Source organism: Silene latifolia, chromosome 5 (genome assembly GCF_048544455.1).
Source record: "Silene latifolia isolate original U9 population chromosome 5, ASM4854445v1, whole genome shotgun sequence".
NCBI lineage: Eukaryota > Viridiplantae > Streptophyta > Magnoliopsida > Caryophyllales > Caryophyllaceae > Silene > Silene latifolia.
This window is the reverse complement of record NC_133530.1, coordinates 18,370,336-18,392,453: the sequence shown is the minus strand read 5'-3', so window position 1 is coordinate 18,392,453 and position 22,118 is coordinate 18,370,336. Positions and strand designations below refer to the sequence as shown.

The following is a 22,118-nucleotide window of genomic DNA, read 5'->3' as shown; positions in this document are numbered from 1 at the left end:
GGATTGAAAATGGGGAGCATACCGAAGGCTTTGGATTGAAAAGGGAGGAAAGATAGGCCAAAGTCGAGGCCGCCTAAGACTCAAAGTCCCCGTCATCATCATTATCATTATTATCATTATCATCGTCATTGCCATCTCCGTCCACCGCTCCAAACGCGGACTCTCTAAGGAAGTCGTCGGTGTTCATGGGAGCGGTGGAATCGCCGAAATTTCCACCGGACGAAAGGAAGCCGCCGGAGGCCGCCCCGGAGGCACTCCCGACCTCGGGGTGGGAGAAAATGGAGGGTGCACCCCCGAACCATTGAGCATCATGCCCCTCTTCTTGAGAAGCGGGAGGGGGAAAAACGGGTGGGGCGAAATAATCCGGCCGGATATTGATGTCGGCGTAGACAAACCGGTTATCCTTGTGGTAACCACCATCCGGCTCAAGGTAGTAGGAGGGGTGGAGATGTTGAGGGTGCTCGTAGTTCCTCCTCATGTAATCATCATAAATCGGAAATTGACCCACGGAGGTGTCATAGTAAATCCGATCCAACCGTTGTTCAATGCCTCGCCTCTCACTAGCGGCGGTTTCCAAACCCAAGCGCATGTCACTCATGAAGGTGACCAAATCGGGATGCATAGGAGGCGGGGGAGGAGGGATGTTGCTTGAGGAGCCTTCACCAAAATTACCCCCCCAAGGTTGAGGTTGGAAGGTGGAGGGTGGTCGGAAGGAGGGCATGGAGTGGTGGAGGGAGGATGGAGTTTCCCTCCGGTTGTCACGACCATAGGTGATGGGGTTGGTCGGGGGGGTTGGGTCTCATCGGGCTCTTCCTCAATCTCAAGGAGGTAGGACTCCTCACCGGGCTTGATTATGAATTTGGAGGCATTGGGAATTGGGACGGAATTTTTCTTTTGAACTTGCCAATACTCGATTCCATCAAAAGGATTGACCTTGATCCACTCTAGGTTTTTCGTTAACCATTGCTTGGTGATGTAGGTCTCCCCCCGGATCCACCTCATGTTGTTCAAGTTGACCGGGCGGTCAAGGCACTTGGCAATTCGGGTTATTATCCCACCCACATGAAGGGGGACTTTTTGCCCCGGCGATTTAGAAAGTGATTGCAAATGGAGGGCCAAATGGTGACCCACATTGATTTCATAGGGGGCCGGGGTGGTGAGCAAGTAAGACCCCAAAATCTCCAATTCGGTAACCCGAAAAACCCATGGCTCATGGGTCGCAAAAATAGAACCTCCCACAAATCGATGCCAAATGCGAATGGGGGCATTGTGGCACGCAATTTCCGGCCTCTTCACGCCGGTTTGGTCATCTAAGCCCGAAATGGCTTTCCACACCCGAGAAAAGTGAGCGGTCTCTGGTGCCTTGAATTTTGGGGGGTTGTTAAGGCCAAAAATTCGGCAAAGCCTTCCTAGGGACATGGAATGATCACGGTTCATCAACCGAAAGTGAATTTGCTCGACCATACGGGTTTGTCGGTGCTTATCAAGACGGAAACTACTAAGGAATTCCCAAGTGAGGCGGGGATAAGTTTCCTCATGCAAATCATATAAGCCTTTCATACCAACACCCTTAAACAATTCAAAGGTTTCGTTGTCTAATCCCATATTTCTCATAGCCGGTCTACAAATGAATTTTGTCGGGGTTAAGGGGCGATTTTTGAACAAGATAAATTTACCTTTTTGCTCTTGTGTGACGAACTCAACATCCGGGAAGTCGGGATCGGGGTTAGTGTCACTCGCCGCCGCCTCGACCAAAAGCCGTTGAGCTTCCGCCATTTCCGACCTTGTCCGCTTGTTTGCCATATTTGAATGAGGAATGGAGGATTAGAAGGGAAGGAGGAGGGGAGGAATGGAGGAGGTTGAGGTATGGAGGTGGATTAATGGTGATTTGGGTGGGTTTTGGATTAATGGAGATGAGGAATGAGGGAGATGAGTGAAAAAGGAATGAGAAATAATAAGAGAGAATGAGGGTTCACGGGCTGTTTTTGCGCGTTTTAAAGATCCCCTGCCGGTTGGCGAACCGGCAGCCGGCCTGCCGGTAGGGGATTCTTAATTCTTCAAAATAAATCCAACGCGCTGCCGGTGGAGGGCACCGGCTGCCGGTCCACCGGCAGAGAATTCCCCTATACTCCCCTTTTGATGTACCGCGGGTCCCCTACCGGTGAGCCGGCTGCCGGCTGCCGGCTGCCGGCCAGCCGGCAGGGGATTCCTTCTTCTTCAATTTCCCACCTTTCACTAATGCCAGAGATCCTCTACCGGTGGGCCGGCTGCCGGCCTGCCGGTAGGGAGTCCTTCTCCTAATACTTCCTTCAATCTTGGCTCAGTAAGCATTCCTCTGCCGGTGGGCCGGCTGCCGGCCTGCCGGTATAGGATTCCTCTCCTTCACTTTTTCGCCACTTTCAACTAATATGGATCTCCCTGCCGGTGGGCCGGCTGCCGGCCTGCCGGTAGGGAATTCTTCTCAGCTTAATTCCTTCAAATTTTTCAGAGAAATTTTCGACGCGCTACCGGTGGAGGGCACCGGCTGCCGGTCCACCGGCAGAGAGTTACACTACGTCAATTTCAACTTGTTTTTCCTCCAATGCTCACAAATAAACTTCCAAGTCCTAATCTTGCCCATTTCTCGAGTTTTCAACTTTCAAACCGACGACTCGTGTCGGGATTTTGGGCGAGGCTAGGGGTCCCACCCCCAAATTCAACTTTGTCAAGAATGCTCAATCCAAACTATCTCAAATTCTATCTACATGCATGCTATTTACAAATGGTGGTTCTTGTGGAACTCCACCAAACCAATTCATTTTCGAGAATTTCAACTTTCCCTCTCCTCGGGGAGGGGTTCCCCGAGATAGAGCACTTCAATAGGACCTTTGCTATCACCGTCATAGTATCGCTTGATTCTTTGCCCGTTGACCCTAAAAGTTCCCCCTTCTTCACTCCATAGCTCGAAAGCACCATAAGGAAATACTTTCATCACTTTAAAGGGTCCCGACCATCTTGATTTGAGCTTGCCCGGAAACACCTTAATCTTAGAGTTAAAAAGGAGAACAAGGTCCCCAACACTTATCTCTTTCTTCATGATTTTTCCATCATGCCATTTTTTCGTTTGGTCCTTGTAAATCTTGGAGCTCTCCTAAGCCTCCAATCTCAATTCTTCAAGCTCATTCATTTGGAGAAAACGCACTTCTCCGGCGGCATCAAAGTCAAAATTCATTTCTTTAAGAGCCCACCAAGCCTTGTGCTCCAACTCCACGGGCAAATGGCAAGCTTTCCCGTACACAAGCTTATACGGGGTGGTGCCAAGGGGTGTCTTGAAGGCGGTTCTCAATGCCCATAAGACATCCGGGAGCTTTTGGGACCAATCTTTCCGGCTTTTGTTGGCGACTTTCTCCAAAATGGCTTTAATTTGGCGGTTAGAAACCTCCACTTGCCCACTAGTTTGAGGGTGGTAGGCAAGTGCGGTTTTGTGCCGCACACCATGTGATTCAAGAAGAGCTTTGAAGGTGCTCTTGCGGAAATGATATCCGCCGTCACTTATGACTACTCTTGGGGTTCCGAACCTTGGGAAAATCGTGCCTTTGAAAAGCTTCATTACAACCTTTCTATCATTGGTGGGGGAGGCAACCGCTTCAATCCATTTGGATACATAGTCCACCGCAACCAAAATGTATTCATTTCCACAAGAGTTGGGAAAGGGTCCCATGAAGTCTATGCCCCAACAATCAAAAGCTCAATCTCCAATATGTTAGTCAAGGGCATCTCACTTCTCTTCCCAATGTTCCCAACTCTTTGACAAGCATCACAAGATTTAACCAAGTAGTGAATGTCTTTGAACATGGAGGGCCAATAAAACCCACCTTGGAGGATCTTGGCAATTGTTCTAGAGGTGGCCAAGTGTCCCCCATAGGCGGAATTGTGAACCCGGTCCACAATCTCTAAGCCCTCCTCTCTTGAAACACATCTTCGGAACATTCCATCGCCACACTTGCGAAACAAATGTGGGTCATTCCAAAAATATCTCCTAGCATCATTTCTCAACTTCCTCCTTTCTCTAGGTTCCATTTCATCCGGTAAGAAACCACTCACAATGTAGTTTGCAAGATCCGCAAACCAAGGGGTCTTGGCGGTAACTTCCATGAGTCCATCATCCCGCAACCACTCATTTATGGGTCCACTCTTGTCTTGTATCCCATGGTCTTCAACGGTCAATCTAGATAAGTGGTCGGCAACAACATTTTCCGAACCGGCCTTATCCTTAATCTCTAAATCAAATTCTTGAAGAAGAAGGACCCATCTCAAGAGTCGGGGCTTCGCATCTTTCTTCACCATCAATTGTCTCAAGGCGGTGTGATCGGAGTAAACCACCACCTTAGACCCAACAAGGTATTGCCGAAATTTCTCCACGGCATGAACAATTGCCAACATTTCCTTTTCGGTAGTAGAATATCCACATTGAGTTTGATCAAGAGTCTTGCTTGTGTAATATATCACATGATGCTTCTTATCCACAACTTGCCCAAGTACCGCACCAACCGCGAAGTCCGAAGCATCATACATTATCTCAAAGGGAAGATTCCAATCCGGAGATCGGATTATTGGTGCCGTGACCAATGCTCTCTTCAACCTATTGAAAGCTTCAAGACAAGAATCATCAAACACAAAGGGGGAATCCTTGAGGAGTAATGAGGTTAGGGGCTTTGCTATTTTTGAAAAATCCTTGATAAAACGCCGATAAAACCCGGCATGGCCTAGAAAACTTCTCACTCCCTTGACATTGGAAGGGGGTGACAAGTTCTCTATGACCGCAACTTTGGCACCATCAACCTCAATACCCCTACTAGAGACAATGTGACCGAGTACAACCCCTTCCTCTACCATAAAATGGCATTTTTCCCAATTGAGGACGAGGTTGTGCTCCTCACATCTCTTCAACACACTAGTCAAGTTCTCTAGACCATGATCAAATGAGTCTCCATGGACACTAAAGTCGTCCATGAAGACTTCCATGCTTTTCTCTAGAAAGTCCGAAAAGATTGCCATCATGCACCTTTGAAAGGTACCGGGCGCATTACAAAGCCCGAATGGCATCCTACGGTAGGCATAAACTCCTATTGGACAAATGAAGGTCGTCTTCTCTTGGTCATCCGGGTGGATGGGAATTTGGAAAAACCCGGAATAACCGTCTAAGAAGCAATAGTAAGCATGGCCCGCGAGTCTCTCTAGCATTTGGTCAATGAAGGGAATTGGGAAGTGGTCTTTTAGGGTGGCGGCATTGAGCTTGCGGTAGTCAATACACATACGCCACCCGGTCACGGGTCTAGTGGGTAGGGTGGTGCCATCCTCTTGTTCAACCATTTGTATCCCCCCCTTTTTGGGTACCACGTGGACCGGACTAACCCATTTGCTATCGGTAATTTGGTATATAATACCGGCCTCTAGGAGTTTCAACACTTCATTTTTCACCACCTCGGCCATCTTTGGGTTAATCCTCCTAAGACCGTCAACTTTGGGTTGACTCCCCTCTTCCAAAACTATCCTATGCATGCACAAACTCGTACTTAAACCTTTGATGTCATCAATGCTATACCCAAGTGCTCCTCTATGAGTTTTCAAGATTTCCAAAAGCTTCTTTTCTTGGGACTCACTTAGGTTAGCATTAACGATCACCGGATAGGCCTCTCCTTCATCAAGGAAAGCATATTTGAGTGAGGGAGGCAAGGGTTTGAGTTGTACCTTTGGAGGGAGAAAGCCCTCCACTTTCTTTAATAGTTCCTCATCAACTTCGTGATCCTCTTTCATTGCCTCATCATGCAAAGAGATTTGAAAAACCTCTTCCATCTCCGCCTCTTCACGGGCTACTTCGTGCACTACTTCATCAATTACCTCGATTGTGCTCAATCTTTATATACTTGGACCGTTCATCAAATTTGGCAAGTTAAATTCGGTTTTGTTGCCCTCAATTTGGAAGGTTAGCCGCCCATTCTTCACATCAATGAGTACTCCTCCGGTAGCCAAAAATGGCCTACCTAGGATGATGGGAGTGTGGCTATCCTCCGGAATATCAAGGACAACAAAATCGGTGGGAATCAAAAACTTTCCAACCTTGACGGGCACGTCCTCAAGCACCCCCATAGGGCGCTTGACGGACCTATCCGCCAATTGGAGAGTCATGGTAGTGGGAGCCAAGTTTTGAATGTCAATCCTTTTTGCAACTTTCAAAGGAATAACACTAACACTTGCTCCCAAGTCACAAAGAGCTCTAGAGATAGGAACACCGCCAACTACACAAAGAATGGAAAAGCTTCCCGGTCACCAAGTTTAGTGGGCAATTTGTTAAGGATATGAGCACTACATGCTTCTTCCATAGCCACTATTTCTTGGTCACCCAAGACTCTTTTCCTTGTCAAAATGTCTTTTAAAAATTTTGAGTAGGTTGGCATGTTCATTATCACCTCCGTAAAGGGTAGGGTAACCTCAAGTTTCTCAAGCATATCACAAAATTTGGCATACTTGAGGTTTTCCCTACTCTTTATGGCTCTTGAAGGGTAAGGAATTTTAGAAACAAGTTGGGAATTGGAAGATACCTTTGGAGGAGCCGAACTTTTTGTTACCTTTTTAGAATGTTGCAAAGGTATTTGTTCAATAGCTTCCTCCTCATAAGGGAGGTCTTCCACATATCCATCAACATCCTTGTCCACTTGAATTCCTCTTCTAGTCAAATCTTCACAAGCTTTCTTTTCTTTCTTGTCTTCATTAGCTTTACCCGAAGCCTCAATGGGTGAGCTTTCCTCTTCATCATCCATTTCTACCTCATTCCCCTTGGGATCTTCATCAACTTCCAACTCAAGGTCTTTGTAAGGGTCCTAAAGCTCTAAACCACTCCTTAGCACTACCGCATGAGCATGGTGGCTATTTGAGGCATCTTTGGAGCTTTGTCCTTGAGCCAACAAACCACCGGGCGGCCTTTGAGGGTTAGCCATAGCATGAGAAGCCATCCTAGATTCCATTTCCCTCATGTCCTTAAGAAATGTAGCTCTCAAGTTTGCTTGTTCTTGTTGAGTAGCTTTTGCAAAATTAGCTATCTCTTGGCTATGTTGAAGTTGCATGTTCTTAATCATCTTCAAAAGCTCCACTTGAGAGAGCTCACCTTGGGGTTCTTGATGAGGTTGGTTGGCTATGGGTAAAGGGAACCCATAGTCATATCTAGCATTGGGACCTTGGTTGTTGTTTTGCCCCACTTGGAGGTTACCTCTCGGACCATAGTTGTTGAAATTTGTTCCTTGACCTTGTTCTTGAGACCCTTGAACATACCCTTGCTCAAATCCTTGATTTGCTTGATTTACTTGATTCCCTTGGTAAAACCCTTGGTTGCTTTGGTTTCCTCCAAACTCTTGGTGCCCTTGTTGTTGGTTGCCATAGTTTTGGGGTGGATTGTTGCTTGACCATTGGTTTTGATTTCCAAAATTATTTCTTGGGTTTGGGAGAATTCCCCTTGGTTGAGCAAAACCGGGTGGATTGGTTTGGGTTTGTGGTTGGAGATGTTGGGGGTTTTGAACATTGGTGCTTTTGTAACTAAAGTTGGGGTGGTTCCTTAACCCGGGGTGGTAGAAATTGGTATTTGGATTGTAGGTGTTCGGGTTGTTGTAAGGAGGCCTTGGTGGTCTAGGATTGTTGATGTAGCTTTGAAAAGCGTTCACCTCTTGAGCATTTTCTTCATAGGCACCATTGTAATTGTTGCCACACAAGTCATAGGTATGACCACTTCCTCCACAAAGTTCACAACTCGCAACTTGAGCAACTTCTTCCATGGGCGGCCCATATGAGGTCGCGGCTTGGTTCACTTGATTCTTTGAAAACTTCTCAAATTGCTTTGTGAGCAAGTCAAGCTTGGCATTTGTCTCGGAGTTGGAGGAGTTTTCTTTTGGAAACTTCCCATTCCTCCTTAACATGTTTCCTCTAGAGCCATAATTTGCTTCCGAATCCACCATTCTCTTGATCAACGTCATCCCCTCTTCATCACTCAAGTGGTCAAAACCTCCCCCCACGGAGGCATTTACCATCTCCTTAGTTCTTGGTAGTAAAGTTTGGAAGAATGTTTGAGTAATGTACCATTCCGGTATTCCATGGTGGGGGCAACTTGCTATCAAATCTTGATAACGGTCCCAAGCCTCACCTAAGGACTCCCCATCCTCTTGTTGGAACGTATGGATCTCGTTGCGGAGCATCGCAGTCTTTGAGGAAGGGTAGTACTTGGCCATAAATGCTTGGGCTAAGTCATCCCAAGTAGTGAAAGTATCCGGTGGGTGGATGTTCAACCACCGGTCCGCTTTGCCCGTCAATGAAAAAACTAAAACAACATCATTCTCAAGGTGTCTTCGGACACCCCATTCTTCTTCATCATTGAAACTTTCCTCTTAAACTTCCGGAGATGAGCATGGGCATCCTCCTCAAGATGACCTCCAAACAAGTCCTTCTCAACTAACCCGACTTGGGCGGGATGCATTTCAAAGTTGTTTGGGGCCAAGGTGCCAAAATTGATGGGATTACATGAATCATTATGGTTAGGCCGGTTGTGATCTCTAAGAGCCATTTGTGGTGGGTGGTTTGGTTCTTGATGTGGTGGTGTTTGAGGTGGACTATTGTAATTAAGGAAGTTATGAAAGGGGTTCTCTACTAAAGTCTCAATTGTGGTATTTGGTTGAATCGTAGTTGTTGTATCAAAATTTTGTGGGATGTGTGAGTTTGGTTGATCAATGTTTGCTTGGGTGGAATTGTTCCTCACTCTTTCAAGAGTCCTAGTCCTCAAGGTTCTAAAAAGCCTTTCGGGGTCGGAGTTGAATAGGAGAGCTTGATGATTCCTTCTAGGCATACACTTGACAAATCGTAAGTCTCCTAGTGTTTTTACACACTAAGGAAAGGCAAAAATCACACACACTCTACAAACAACAATCAACTACTAAAGCAAGAATGACAATTGAGACAAGATTAAAGCAAAGACTCTAAATAAAACTAAGCATAACCTAACGCCATCCCCGGCAACGGCGCCATTTGATAGTAGGAAATTTGTCGTCTACTTCCTATACCAAAACTATTTATAAAACCCGAAAAAGCGTAGTATTTAGTCGGGGTCAAACTCAAGGATGGCGGGGGTTGCTACAAAGTTTGATTAGGAGTCAAGTTTAATCAAAATTAAAAGAAAGGGTTTTGGTTATAATCACTAGAGCAAAAGACAAACAAGTTGATGATAATGAATACGGTTAATTAAAAGCTAGGGCCTTCGGGGTCATCAATATGGTTTAGGGGCGAACATGAAGATCAAAAAGGGTCAATGGTGAGAGATTAACCTAAGATGAAGAACCAATGTCTTGGCTATCTTAAAGGTGGCTACTAATTTTCATTAAGTCTCACACCCCTCCTAGACACACATCAAGACCCCCAAAAAAAACTTTCATTCCAAGGGAGAATTAAGCAATAATGGAAGAAAGGCAAAAGCTTTCACTTGAGCAAATCAACAAACACCTTGAGTGCAATGAATAGGAAAGTTAAACAATTTCACCAAAGACCAAAATATTCAAAGAATCATGCCCCTAAATTCCATAAAGAATCACCCTAAACCCTAGAGGGAATCTACTCACTCATGTTAAGGGAAATTATGCTAAATAGAGAAGAAAAGCAAACAACACAAGGAGGAGACATGATGAATGTTATAGCAATATCAAAAGACAAGGAAAATGTAAACAAATGATAAACAAGTAAAAGAAAGGAGAGGAATTATACCCACAAAAGGAAAGATGAATGCTTGATTGATTAAATAGAAGGAAAACCCTTCAAAATCCCCAATACAAACTTCAACAAACAAGTGTAAACAATTGACTATTACTAGAACTAACTAATTCTTGCTAAATATTAATAATAATTATTGAAAGATTAGAACTTGATTAAGGAGGTATTACAATAAATATGGAATGTTTTTTTCAGATCTAGGGTTATATGCAAAAGGGTTTAAGGAGGGGGTATTTATAGGCTATCATTGGATTAAGGGAGGAAAGAATGAAAAAGCCCAAACTCGTGTAAAGTGCTCCTGTGCCGGCGGGCCGGCGCGGGCCCTCCTCTGCCGGGCAGCGCGTTCTTTCAAAAAACGAGAAAAATGAAGGTTGCGTAATCCCCTGCCGGTGGGCAGGCTTGCGCCTGCCGCGGAGAGAATTCCACTTCTTGAGATTTTCTTCCAATTCTTTGTGTCAGGTACCCTTTGCCGGTTGACCGGCTGCCGGCTACCTGTGCCGGCAGCGCGTTGCTTGAACTTTGGCCAAAAACTTCTTCAAAAATTTGACTAAGTATGGGATTGTGTTCCCTGCCGGTGGGCCGGCTGCCGGCCTGCCGGCAGAGAACATCTCTTCAGCTTGTTTCCTCCTTTTTCTCCATATAGCCATATCCTCTACCGGTGGGCCGGCTGCCGGCCTGCCGGCAGAGGATTTCTTCTTCAAAATCCCTCATCTCCCTTTTCTTCATGTAAAGGCATTAGAATGCCTTTCTTGCCCCAATTCCTTCATACTTGACTCGGTTCCTACAAAAGGGCACACAAAATGACAAGTACGGGGATCGGGCACAAATGCAAGGAAAGGCACACGAAACCGACTCGTTAAGAGCCGGAATGCGTCAAAGAAAGAGGGAAATAAGGTGTAAATAATTCACATATCAGAAGGTGGCCACGAAGGCGAAGCTGGATCTCCTCAATGAGCAGAGGCTTAGGGGAGATGCTGAGAAAGCGCTCTTGGCTGAGAGAAAGCTCAGGGAAGACGTTGAAAAGGAGCTCCTTGCTGAAAGAGCCAAGGCCGAGGCTGCTGCGGCCGAAGTTGCAAAGCTGCTGGCGAAGTGTGATCTTGTTCAGAGGCACGCCGACCTTTATCTCCAGCAGAGGAATGAATTTAGAGGCAAATTTCAGATCCAGGGGAAGGTGATTCGGAGCAAGGAGGCCATCATTAGGCAAAAGGAGGAGGACATTGAGATGCTCCAAACCGACTTGCTCCCTAACATGTGCACTGAATTCCGGGATCTGGCCGAAGAAGCTGCCAGGGAAGTGATTGAGGAGCTCTTCCCTCTTGCTGGTTCCTTTCCGTGGGGCAAATTTGACGAGCTGTTTGATGATAAGCTCGAGGCTAAGGAGAAAGCCGTGGAGGAGAAGGCCAAGGAGGCGGTGAGGGTGAAGATAGAGAAAGAGGCGGCCGCGGAGAGTGCAGCCCTTGCTGAGAAGACTAAGACGGCCAAGGAGGAAGCCGTGAGGGCAAGGGCAGCTGAGGTTGCCGAGGCTCAGGCTGAGGCTGCTGAAGCTGAGGCTGCTAAGAACGCCACTGGGTTGCCCGTCGAAGAAGATGCTGCTACCGCTGCTGATGGCGAGCAGCAACAGGCATAGGGAGACGGGCGGTCGTCACCAGGCTCACCCGGCATCTCGGATAGCTTCAGCTGTTCGGGAGCCAATTATTAAGCCTTCCCTCCCTGCCACTTTTGGCGCTTCAAATGATACATGTAATCTTTTGTTTTTCTTTTTCTTGTGTTTTGTACAACTTTGGTAGGTTGTGTTTTGGCTTATCCTTATGGGGACGGCCGTCGTCTGTATTCTCCTCACTTGTAACTTATCATTTTTAATAAGAGTTAGTTTCCTCTTTCCTCGGCTTGACCCAGGTCTTTACTTCACTTTGAGTTTCCTTGCGCTAATAGTTGAGCGTATCAACTGTACTTAGCGTCTTCACTTTGCTTCTGGCTTGGCCCGGCCGAGGCAGTCTAGAGTGCGCATCCCGACTGTTTTAAACGCTTTTAAGGCGTTTTGATCGTTTCTGCGAGTATCAATTGCGCTGGCCGTAACTGCCGCGGCGTCTGCTTCCTGAGGGTGATTGCCGCTCTTGTCGGTGTGATAGTGTGAGCCGGCGTCTGCTTATTGGTAATGACAGCCGCTCTTGTCGGTGTGACAGTGTGAGCTGGCGTCTTATTTCTTGATGACGGCCGTGACGTCTACCACTTGGAGTGACTGCGATGGCGTCTACCTCTTGGGGTGACTACCGTGGCATCTACTACTTGGGGTGACTGCGACGGCGCCTGCTTCTTTACGGAGACTACCGCTCTTGTCGGTGTGACAGTGTGAGCTGGCATCTATTTCTTGATGACGGCCGTGGCGTCTACCACTTGGAGTGACTGCGACGGCGTCTACCTCTTGGGGTGACTGCCGTGGCGTCTACTTCTTGGGGTGACTGCGACGGCGCCGCTTTTCGGAGATAGCCGCTCTTGTCGGTGTGACAAAGTGTGAGCTGGCATCTATTTCTTGATGACGGCCGTGGCGTCTACCACTTGGAGTGACTGCGACGGCGTCTACCTCTTGGGGTGACTGCCGTGGCGTCTACTACTTGGGGTGACTGCGACGGCGCCTGCTTCTTTACGGAGACTGCCGCTCTTGTCGGTGTGACAGTGTGAGCTGGCATCTATTTCTTGATGACGGCCGTGGCGTCTACCACTTGGAGTGACTGCGACGGCGTCTACCTCTTGGGGTGATCGCCGTGGCGTCTACTACTGGGGTGATCTACGACGCCGCTTCTTCTTCTGAGACTCGCCGCTCTTGTCGGTGTGACAGTGTGAGCTGGCATCTATTTCTTGTTAATGACTGATGGGAAAAAATGGACACTTTGATGGAAGACTTGGACGATTTTTCATTAGGTGTAAACATGCGTTGGGGTGCCCACAGCTATCTTGGACACCTCCGCCGTTATACAAAATTTTCCCGAGATTACCAGCGTCCTAATGGCTCATCAAAGGCGCACCTTCCCAGTCAGCCGCTAGTTGCATCCATGAGGTCGCCCTCGTGTTGTAAGGATGGACTTTTTCCTTTCTCTGACTTCCTTGCCACTTTAAGGGACTGCATGTTGCATCCTCTGGCAGCTATCTGGACGTTGACCACCTCGTCCTTTTCGTCCTTGGAGACGAGCTTATGCGCTTCCCCCCGGTCCGAGACGTACATCAGTGTTAGGGCCCGGATGGACATCACTGCGTCGGCCTCGCTGAGAGTGACTCGGCCTATGAGAACGTTGTAGGCGGACGAGCCGTCAATGACCACGAACTCGGCTAGGACATTCTTAGCCGCACTCCCTTCGCCGAACATCATAGGCAGTCTGATTGACCCCAGTGGTACCAGGCCGGCCCCAGAGAAGCTGTACAGTGGATTGGTGCAGGGGCTTAGGTCCTTGACTTTCAGACCGAGGCTGAGGAAGCACTCCCTGAACATGATGTTCGTGTAGGCGCCTGTGTCAATCAGGCACCTCTTGACCAGGTGGTTGGATATGTCCAAATTGACTACAAGCGGGTCGCTGTGAGGAGCGATGACTCCTTCGTAGTCCTTCCTTCCAATAGTCATATCGGGGATGTTGGAAGCGGGGATCGCTGTGTTGGGCACAAAGTTGATGGCCTGATATAGCTCGTTCGGTGTGCCGTTTGTGCCCATGGGCGGACCCTCCGTTCTCGTTGCCCCGATGACAACATGGATCACTCCTATCCGTTCAAGACGGATTTCTTATCTGAACTGCCGGCGTCGCCTTTTGGCCTTTCGCAACGTATTGCCGAGGCTCCCCTTCCGGATCGCTTCTTCAATGGCATTCTTCGATGCCGGCAGTTGTCGATAAGGTGACCGGTGTGGTCGTGGTACTCACGATCGCTCGTGTCACCGTCTCCCTTCGCTTGGGGGCCTTTCCCACTTCGGCCCTCGTGCTTGCTCGGGCGAAGACCTCGGCGGCCGATACGACGAGGGGGTTTTATCATTATACCGCCTGCGCGGTACGATCCCGAACTCCACCCGGCGCCCGTCGAGTCCTCGTTTCCTGGCAGATTTATCGACCGTGACTGTTATTGTCACGGCGTCTTTCGCCAGACCGTGACCGATCATTGCCACGGCGTCCTTCGTCCGGGTTGTCCTCCCGGCGGCTCTTCTTTTCTGAGGGCTTGGGCTCGCTAGGGCCTACCCAGGTTTTGTGGTAGTCTTCCACTTTAATGGCTTGATCAGCCAATTGTCTGGCGGCGTCAAAGGTCAGGCCGCCGCATTTGATAAGCTCGTTTTTAGGTCCCCCTTGGGAGGCCTTTCATCGCCGCAAGGTCGCTAGGTTCATTGCTCGGCTCACGAATTTGTCGAACCTCGCGTCGAACCTCTTCACATAACTCCGGAGAGACTCGCCTCCCTCCTATCTGATAGTCAGGAGGTCTGATGTCTCCACGGCCCTCCTCTTGTTGCAGGAATACTGGGCTAGGAATGCGTCCTTTAGGTCGGCGTAACAGTATACCGACCCGTCGGGCAGCCCCTTGTACCAACTCTGTGCCATCCCATTCAGTGTCGTTTGGAAGATTCGGCACCAAACCTCATCAGGTTGCTCCCACACTGACATGTGAGACTCGTAAGCCTCGACGTGGTCAGTCGGGTCTGAAGGAAAAGTAGATTCATATACATACTAACATATTCTTATATGTCGAAATTAATTTGTCATAAAATTAAATATGGATTTTATGCATGCAAACATTAAAACAATTAGAGAAGAAATCATATTCTTACATTTGATGTATCGGTTTTATGGGCACAAAAGAAATCTCCTTTTCTTTTGTTCTTGAGCTTTCCTATAATGGATGAACATACAAAATCCCAAAGTAGAGATTCTCCAATTAGTAGCACCCAAGACAATCCCTTAATCCCACAAATAAACATGTACTAGATGTTTGTATTGTAGTTTACCTTAAAATCTATTACTAATACTCATATACTACTTCTAGTAATCTTAGTAATTTATATGAACAATTTGAATCAAATACTCATCTTTTTAAAGAATATTAAGGAGAGAGAAGAGAGAATATTCATGAACATTTTGCATGTATATTGAATGGTAGTGTTAGAAAAAGAAAAGAACCAACTCACATCATTTTAATGGAGTGTCACGGTTTTGGATGCCTAAATGGCATCATTTCATTTTCTTTTACTCTTTTCAAAAATAGTAGGTGTGTAAGATGTGTAAGACTAGTAGTAGGTAGGCATCATTATGTTTATTTTATCAAATAAAATAAAACAACCAAAACCCACTAACACACCCTCCATTTTTCGGTCCATGTACTTAAAATGGACTACCATTTTATTTTGTCAATTTGTCATTTGTCACACAATATGTCACATGTAGTATGATACTTGTTATTAATTAATTTAATGCATATTTATCACATAAATATCATTTCATGAATTAATTAAATTTCATACAACAAATTGACTAGTGATACTTGATCACATAAATAAAATGGGTCATATAGTTATAATTCACAACTTCTTGTAATTATAATTAACCATTCATTCTTATCTTTATTGTTTCTCAAACAATAAATAATTTTAGCAACAAAGCATTTTATTACTAAAATATAAATCTTATTTAATCCCATTACAATAAGATATCAATATTCTCTCTCACAAATCGAATTGTTCAATTTTAAGGAATTAATTAATCAGACGGTATACAACTAATTAACCTTTTCAATTAAGGGAATCGTCCTTTAGGTGTGACCTCAAGGGATCAATCTGATCACCACCGTCGCACGACGACAAATGTCAAACTCTAGCCAGCCAATCATTACCGATATGTGTGGACCAGTTGACTATATATATGTAATGTATCATCCCTTTCGTATTCTTGAAATGAGATTTAATAATGATATTTAAATCATGTGATCGCACTATTGTTGAGGACACATTTCCCAACAATCTCCCACTTGTCCTCGACAAGTGTGCGTCACCAATTCTCTTGTCCTATTACTATCTCCCACTCAATGCAAGGTGTCTTTCGGTCGTACTTGCAAGTGATCATATCGAGAGTGGTTTCCTCGATCCGGAGAATAATCGATTGACCGGAATTTATCCACCATGGATACCTTCCGAGCGTGGCCACGCATTTCCAATTCATTACTCCTCGAGTGGCCCCGAGATATTGTTTTAACTCGACAAGGGATGGACAATTCCTATCGCACTCATTCCCTTCGACTAGCCACACCATCATAACCCAAAATATGCCCATTTGACCCCATTTACGAAGGTCGTAGTAACACAAATCAAAGTTAATCAAATCGTGCCATCTTAGGTGAATAATCTTTAGTCAAAAGAATCGACTCATTAGAATACTATAGTAGCTCTCGCCACGACCAGGCTTTATAAATTTGCCAGAACTCTATAAGCGGTCACTGCCCGACAAAGTGTTCCCAACAGTCTGCCTATGTGATCGACTAGTCATCTCACATGACTCTATGGCACTTGAACTTGCCATCAATCGCTTCACACTCTAGTCACTTCGAGACGTCACCTCATACAAGTAACTATGGGCAAATACAATGTTAATCCGTGTTCACTTTAACGGGGTTCAATTGTCTCCACAACCCGTTTGGATGTAACAAAGTATAATAAAAGAGTTTTAAAATAAAACTCGAACGACAAATGCGATTATCACATATGAATAGTCAATGCCTGATTACTATTTCATATTCTATAATCTAATTTGATCTTGTACGTAGTTGTTCATTTCAATTCAATTGAAATGACATGATTCATCATGTTTAGCCTTTGAGAAGGCTTTGGTTAGTAGGTTTTATCAACTTCTTGTACCTTACTCAACCTTACTACATACTCGTTTTCCTTTGTAATGTATACATTTCCATCACAAAACTTTCTGAGTACGTGTCGAGATCCAATCAAGACATAGGCCCTCTTAGCCTAAGAATAGCTCCCACTGTTTTCACAGTGTGCGGGACTCATCCTTCTTGCATATCTCATGATCGCAAGTGTACTCAATTTCCGTTATAAATATCTCTCATTGTTCTTTATTGCCTAGAACGATTCTAGAAAATCTACTTCTTAATTAACATTGCCACAATGGTATCTTAACCATCCTAATGTGTTTTGATTATGGTTTTGTCAGAACCCATGCGCAACCTCAATTGTCAATTGTCACTTGTGTAACACCCTTACACAAAATTGCATCAAAAAAACACTTTGCTTTACTTCCTTAATGCTTCTGCAAGCACTTAAGGGTAATCTTTATATACTAGGTAAAGATTACTTAAATTCGATTTTGAAAACAATTCATCATACTCAAAGTATATGAAGTGTTATACATCATTTCTCATTTAATTGATCCGGCAGCGGAAGCAAATGGAATCAATCAAATATGTTCAATTTAATTGAACTGGTCATGAATCTTATCAACATAAGACTTCTTACTGACGCTAATATCATGTGGATTTATCTTCATAAATCCGGATATTCAAGATGTATTATAATACTCCAAAAGTCTTAAATCATTCTCAATGATCAATATGTCATCCACATATCGGACTAATTAAAACTTCCGTAACTCCCACTAAACTCCATGTATAAACACAACTTCTCGACTTATCGAGAAATGTTTTATCACATGATCAAAATGTTGATTCCAACTCATTGATGTCCTACTTAAGATTCTCTCTTAAGTTTCACATTATCTTAGGATTGCAAGAATCTATAAAACTCATGACATGTATTGAATACATTCCTTCTTTTGAAGAAGTGGGTTTTAGATTCACTTGATACGTATTTCATAACCTCATAATGAAACACAATCCCTAAGAAGATCCAAATAGACTTAAGCATTTCAATTAGTGCAAAACCCTTTGCAACCAATCTTGCATTGAAATATCTCTTTATTAGTGCAAAACCCTTTGTCACTAATCAAGCCCTTTTGTTTCGGATTTTCATGGCTCTAAGCCTTGTATTGAGTTGTGACTTAAACATTCTTATGTAAGTCATATGTTCATTACTTTCTAGAAGCAATCAACTTGAATCAAACAATTTCTTTTGTAAGTTATAAGCTCTTTACTTTCTTCAAAGTAGCATGAATTCATCATTTTTAACAAGTGACGAATTTTAACCTCCTAGGTTTTGAAGAAACAACGTCTTACACAAAACGTCTCATGTAGCCAAGAAAGAACAGTTTCTTGCTACATAAGATTCTTTGTGGCTCTTTGAATAATTTCTCCCACTCTGTCTTCTAGAAATAAACTTGTATTTTAGAAAGACAGCTTCATGAGCCGCAAACCCGTCGTACTCGTGATAATTGAAAGGGAAAAATGAGCATTTGTTTCTTGTGAAAACTTACAAACATGGTACCCTTACCATTTCATATCTCATATGATTCGTTTTAGTGGAAAAATAATTTAGACAAAATGATAAATCCCCAAAAGGATCAAGTAACTCAAAGTAACTTGATCGAAGTCCAAACCTTATCGAATAGCGTTTGAATTCTTATCCAACCACACATTATTCCATAATGTGTGTTAAGAGAGATTAATTTGTGATACTATATCACATTTCCTTTGGTTTATATCAAAGTCTTCACTTTGATAATCCTTTCACGACTAAATCGTGATTCTTTGAACACTTTGAACTTCTTCAAAGATTTCTCTATTTACCTTATTAAGTGAACACATTAGCGTCAACTTAAATCGTTGGTAAAAGAAAATGATCAACCTATTTTGGATCAATGATTCACAACCTCGATCTCCTTTTCAAACAAAAGGCACGAGACATCTTGCTTTGAATACAAGACACGCATAAACCATTAACAATCTAATGGTTTCAAGAGTACTCGATAACTCTTTGCGTTCATCATTCCAAAATTTAAGGTTTGATCTTGGGTTACCAATTTGAGTCTTGCATCATCTTCATGATATATTATTCTAGTTTGGTTTAGAATATATTCACCTTGATAATGGGCTAGCCATACATCAAATCGTGGTGTATAGGGTCACAAAAGTGAAACCTCTTTTGTATCGTAACAAGTTTGTATTCTAATTTAGAGTTTATGTACTTAATAGTCATAATTAAGCACAACTCCAAACCCAAAAACTAGATTTAGTACACAATGACTCTATCTCTTGACTTCATTGTTGCTAGTCGTCATATTCTAATCATCCTATGTATCAAACATAATGATGAAAACCACCACCGGTTTCTAATATTGACGAAGTAATACTAGCAAAATTTATGTTTAATCAAATAAACATTTTAAGGAAGAATGTCCCATTAGATGTCCCACAACTAACTTGTTGATTCCTCAATAATTTGGGGTAGTTTCCTTTCTCGTGTCCAACATTTAAGACAATGGAAACTTTATCGGTCGGGATTGATAGGTTTAGTATCGTCATTCTCAACAACTTTACCTTTAACATTACCTTGTATCAATTCCATTATTATCTTTACTTCTTGAACCTCGTCCTCATCTTAACGGTTTAAGAGAATGCTCCCACTCATTCCAATGAGTCTTTGCTTAGAGAAGCAAAGTTGAATCTTATGAAGATTACTCTTCAATTGTTCGTTTTAGTCTTAAAACTTTCATTGAAGTGGTTGCGTTATTTTGGTCAATTACGAATTCTGACAAAACTAATTACCAAAACAATTTATCGCTTCAAGATACTTAATTCAATTAAGTATATGAATGACAATCCATTGCAAGTAGATGTGTTAGTCAAGAATCAAAAACCTGTTTGATAATGAATAACTTTAATCTATACTCTTTACAAGAGATCCTTAGCAATGGTTCATTTGAGGTTTTAGAAGCAAATTCATATTTGTCTTTAGTTACGATATTTTAATGGAGATTTGAATCAAAAACGAAATGATATCGTATATGAATTGTGGTAAAGAAATAGAACAAAATAACAACGGAATAGTGGAAAACTTAACATTTATCGTTTTATTAATACTTGAAAAACAAGTATAGCATTTACATAGTGACCTCTACCCAACTATGATAAATGATTCCAAGACCCAAATTCATATCGACTTAGGCACGGTATGGCCGATGAAACCCTTATCAATATAACTCGGTGGATTAACACTTTAATCGATTCTACTTTTAGAACTCTTGGTCGATAAAAATTACTCTAATATTTATCTATAGCCCGGAACACATGCAACTACGGTCGCGAATACTTCCGTTGAGCTCAATCCAAATTTCGAATAAATGTGTCCATGATCCAAATCCACATCAACTTGGGCACGGTATGGCCGATGAAACCCTCATCAACATGAATTCGGTGGATTGACATTTATCACCCACTTCCCCTACGTAACAAGGTTTGTACCCCGGTAGGGCCGAGTGCACTCCCTCGCGAAATAGGTTTTCATGGTTTCTACTATTTGGTAAGGCTATGTCTCAATTAATTGTTTTAGCGAGAGGTCATGTCAATTTATTATCTATCACGTTTTAAGTGAACTAAAGCGGTGAACTACGATAATTTTAATTGACACGGTCGATAGACTCGATAAAATGACAATGCATGTTTAGTTATGGCGATTTAGCAATGCATGTGACATAAAATAAAATGCAAGCATAAAAATAAATAAATCCTAGTATGGCCTTTCCTAAAATAGAAAAACTCTTTAACTATTACATATTCGGAAACCAACTCCATTGGTCCCTTGAACTTCGGTTGTGGCACGCATCTCGAGGTAACACCGTCTTTATGTATCGCCATTCTTGAAGAAATCCGTCTTTGGGAACTCCGGAATGAATAAAATTACATAATAAATTACATAATTTCCTATTATACATTTGTAACTAAAATAAAATAAATCTATTAAATTACAAAACGGTGATACGAGATCACAAATAAAATTACAACCGAATCGATATTCCCATACATTTCGGGAAATACCAATTAAATCTAAGGCCATACTAAGTAAAATTACATAATTCAAAATTACATAAATTAAAATTATGACAATCATAAAGAAAATGCAGCATTATAATATGTATGAACATGCTCAAATTTTATGCTAAATCGCCTTTAAATAGCCAATATCATATATTACTCGGTTTTTACGGATTTGCGTGATTTCAACATTTTATAATCACAAAAATACATAAACTCATATTTATGTATAAGTTAATTACCCTAACCTCTTAGGACTCAAAATATAGTCTTCACTAATAATTTGACCATAATTAACCTTTATTTACAAATTTGTTCATAAATGGACCAAAATTACAAAAATAAGCTATTAAACTTCAAATAAATCACAAAATTTCAAATAAATTCAAAATTTGAAATTTAAACTCATGAACATTCTGGAAAAATTCCATCACACTCATAATGTTCAAAATCTTAGGTTAAAAATTTCGAAATTTTTCCGGAAAAACAATGTTGCGGTTTATCGATTTTTTAATAAAATAATCATAAAAACATGGAAAAATTATTTTCATTAACTTTTCAATTTTAGATCTGAAAAATATAATAAAATGCAACATTAGACGTTTTTCCTAAGTCATAGATTATGTTTTATTAATTTTCCACTAATAATGTCACTATTTATGCTATTTTTCTTCAAAAATTCATAAATCATGCTAAAAGACTTCTTTATAGCCAATTATTTTACACACATCTTGTAAAATTGCATGTGACAACATATTAATTTTCTATGACCAGATTCGAAATTTAACTCATATTAACCTATTTTTCACTTAAATCCGAATTAAATAATGAAAAATTCATTTTTCGAGCATAACTAGTCCAAAAATTATGAAAATTTACAGGTTATCTCAAAATAATATATGTGACAACATATCCAAAAACCAAGTGAAAATTCGAAGTATAGCTAATTTTAGACCAAAAATGACATTTTTATTCATAAAATCACATTTAAATGCCATTATTGTAAATTATGAACAATAAAAATCCGAAAAATTAACCAAAATATCCTAAAACATTTTAGGACCAGAAATATTAACATGCATGTAATGATTTCGTGATATATCATAATAACACAAATTTTACAAGTTTTATTTGTTATTCTTATAACTCGGAAAAACTTTTAACCGATTTGCATGCAAACAACCGTGGCTCTTGATACCGATTGAAGGAAAAGTAGATTCATATACATACTAACATATTCTTATATGTCGAAATTAATTTGTCATAAAATTAAATATGGATTTTATGCATGCAAACATTAAAACAATTAGAGAAGAAATCATATTCTTACATTTGATGTATCGGTTTTATGGGCACAAAAGAAATCTCCTTTTCTTTTGTTC

General features: G+C 42.5%; 1 protein-coding gene and 1 non-coding gene across 2 annotated transcripts in view; one reads left to right on the top strand and one right to left on the bottom strand.

Annotated features, from left to right (window-relative positions):
* The window catches only part of LOC141656940 (uncharacterized), a 362,888-nt gene that overhangs the window by 70,596 nt on the left and 270,174 nt on the right, over positions 1-22,118 (bottom strand). The window lies entirely within an intron of this gene.
* On the top strand, positions 8,116-8,222 carry LOC141658176 (small nucleolar RNA R71). Its single transcript, XR_012549078.1, has one exon. It is a non-coding gene; the product is annotated as a small nucleolar RNA R71 (small nucleolar RNA).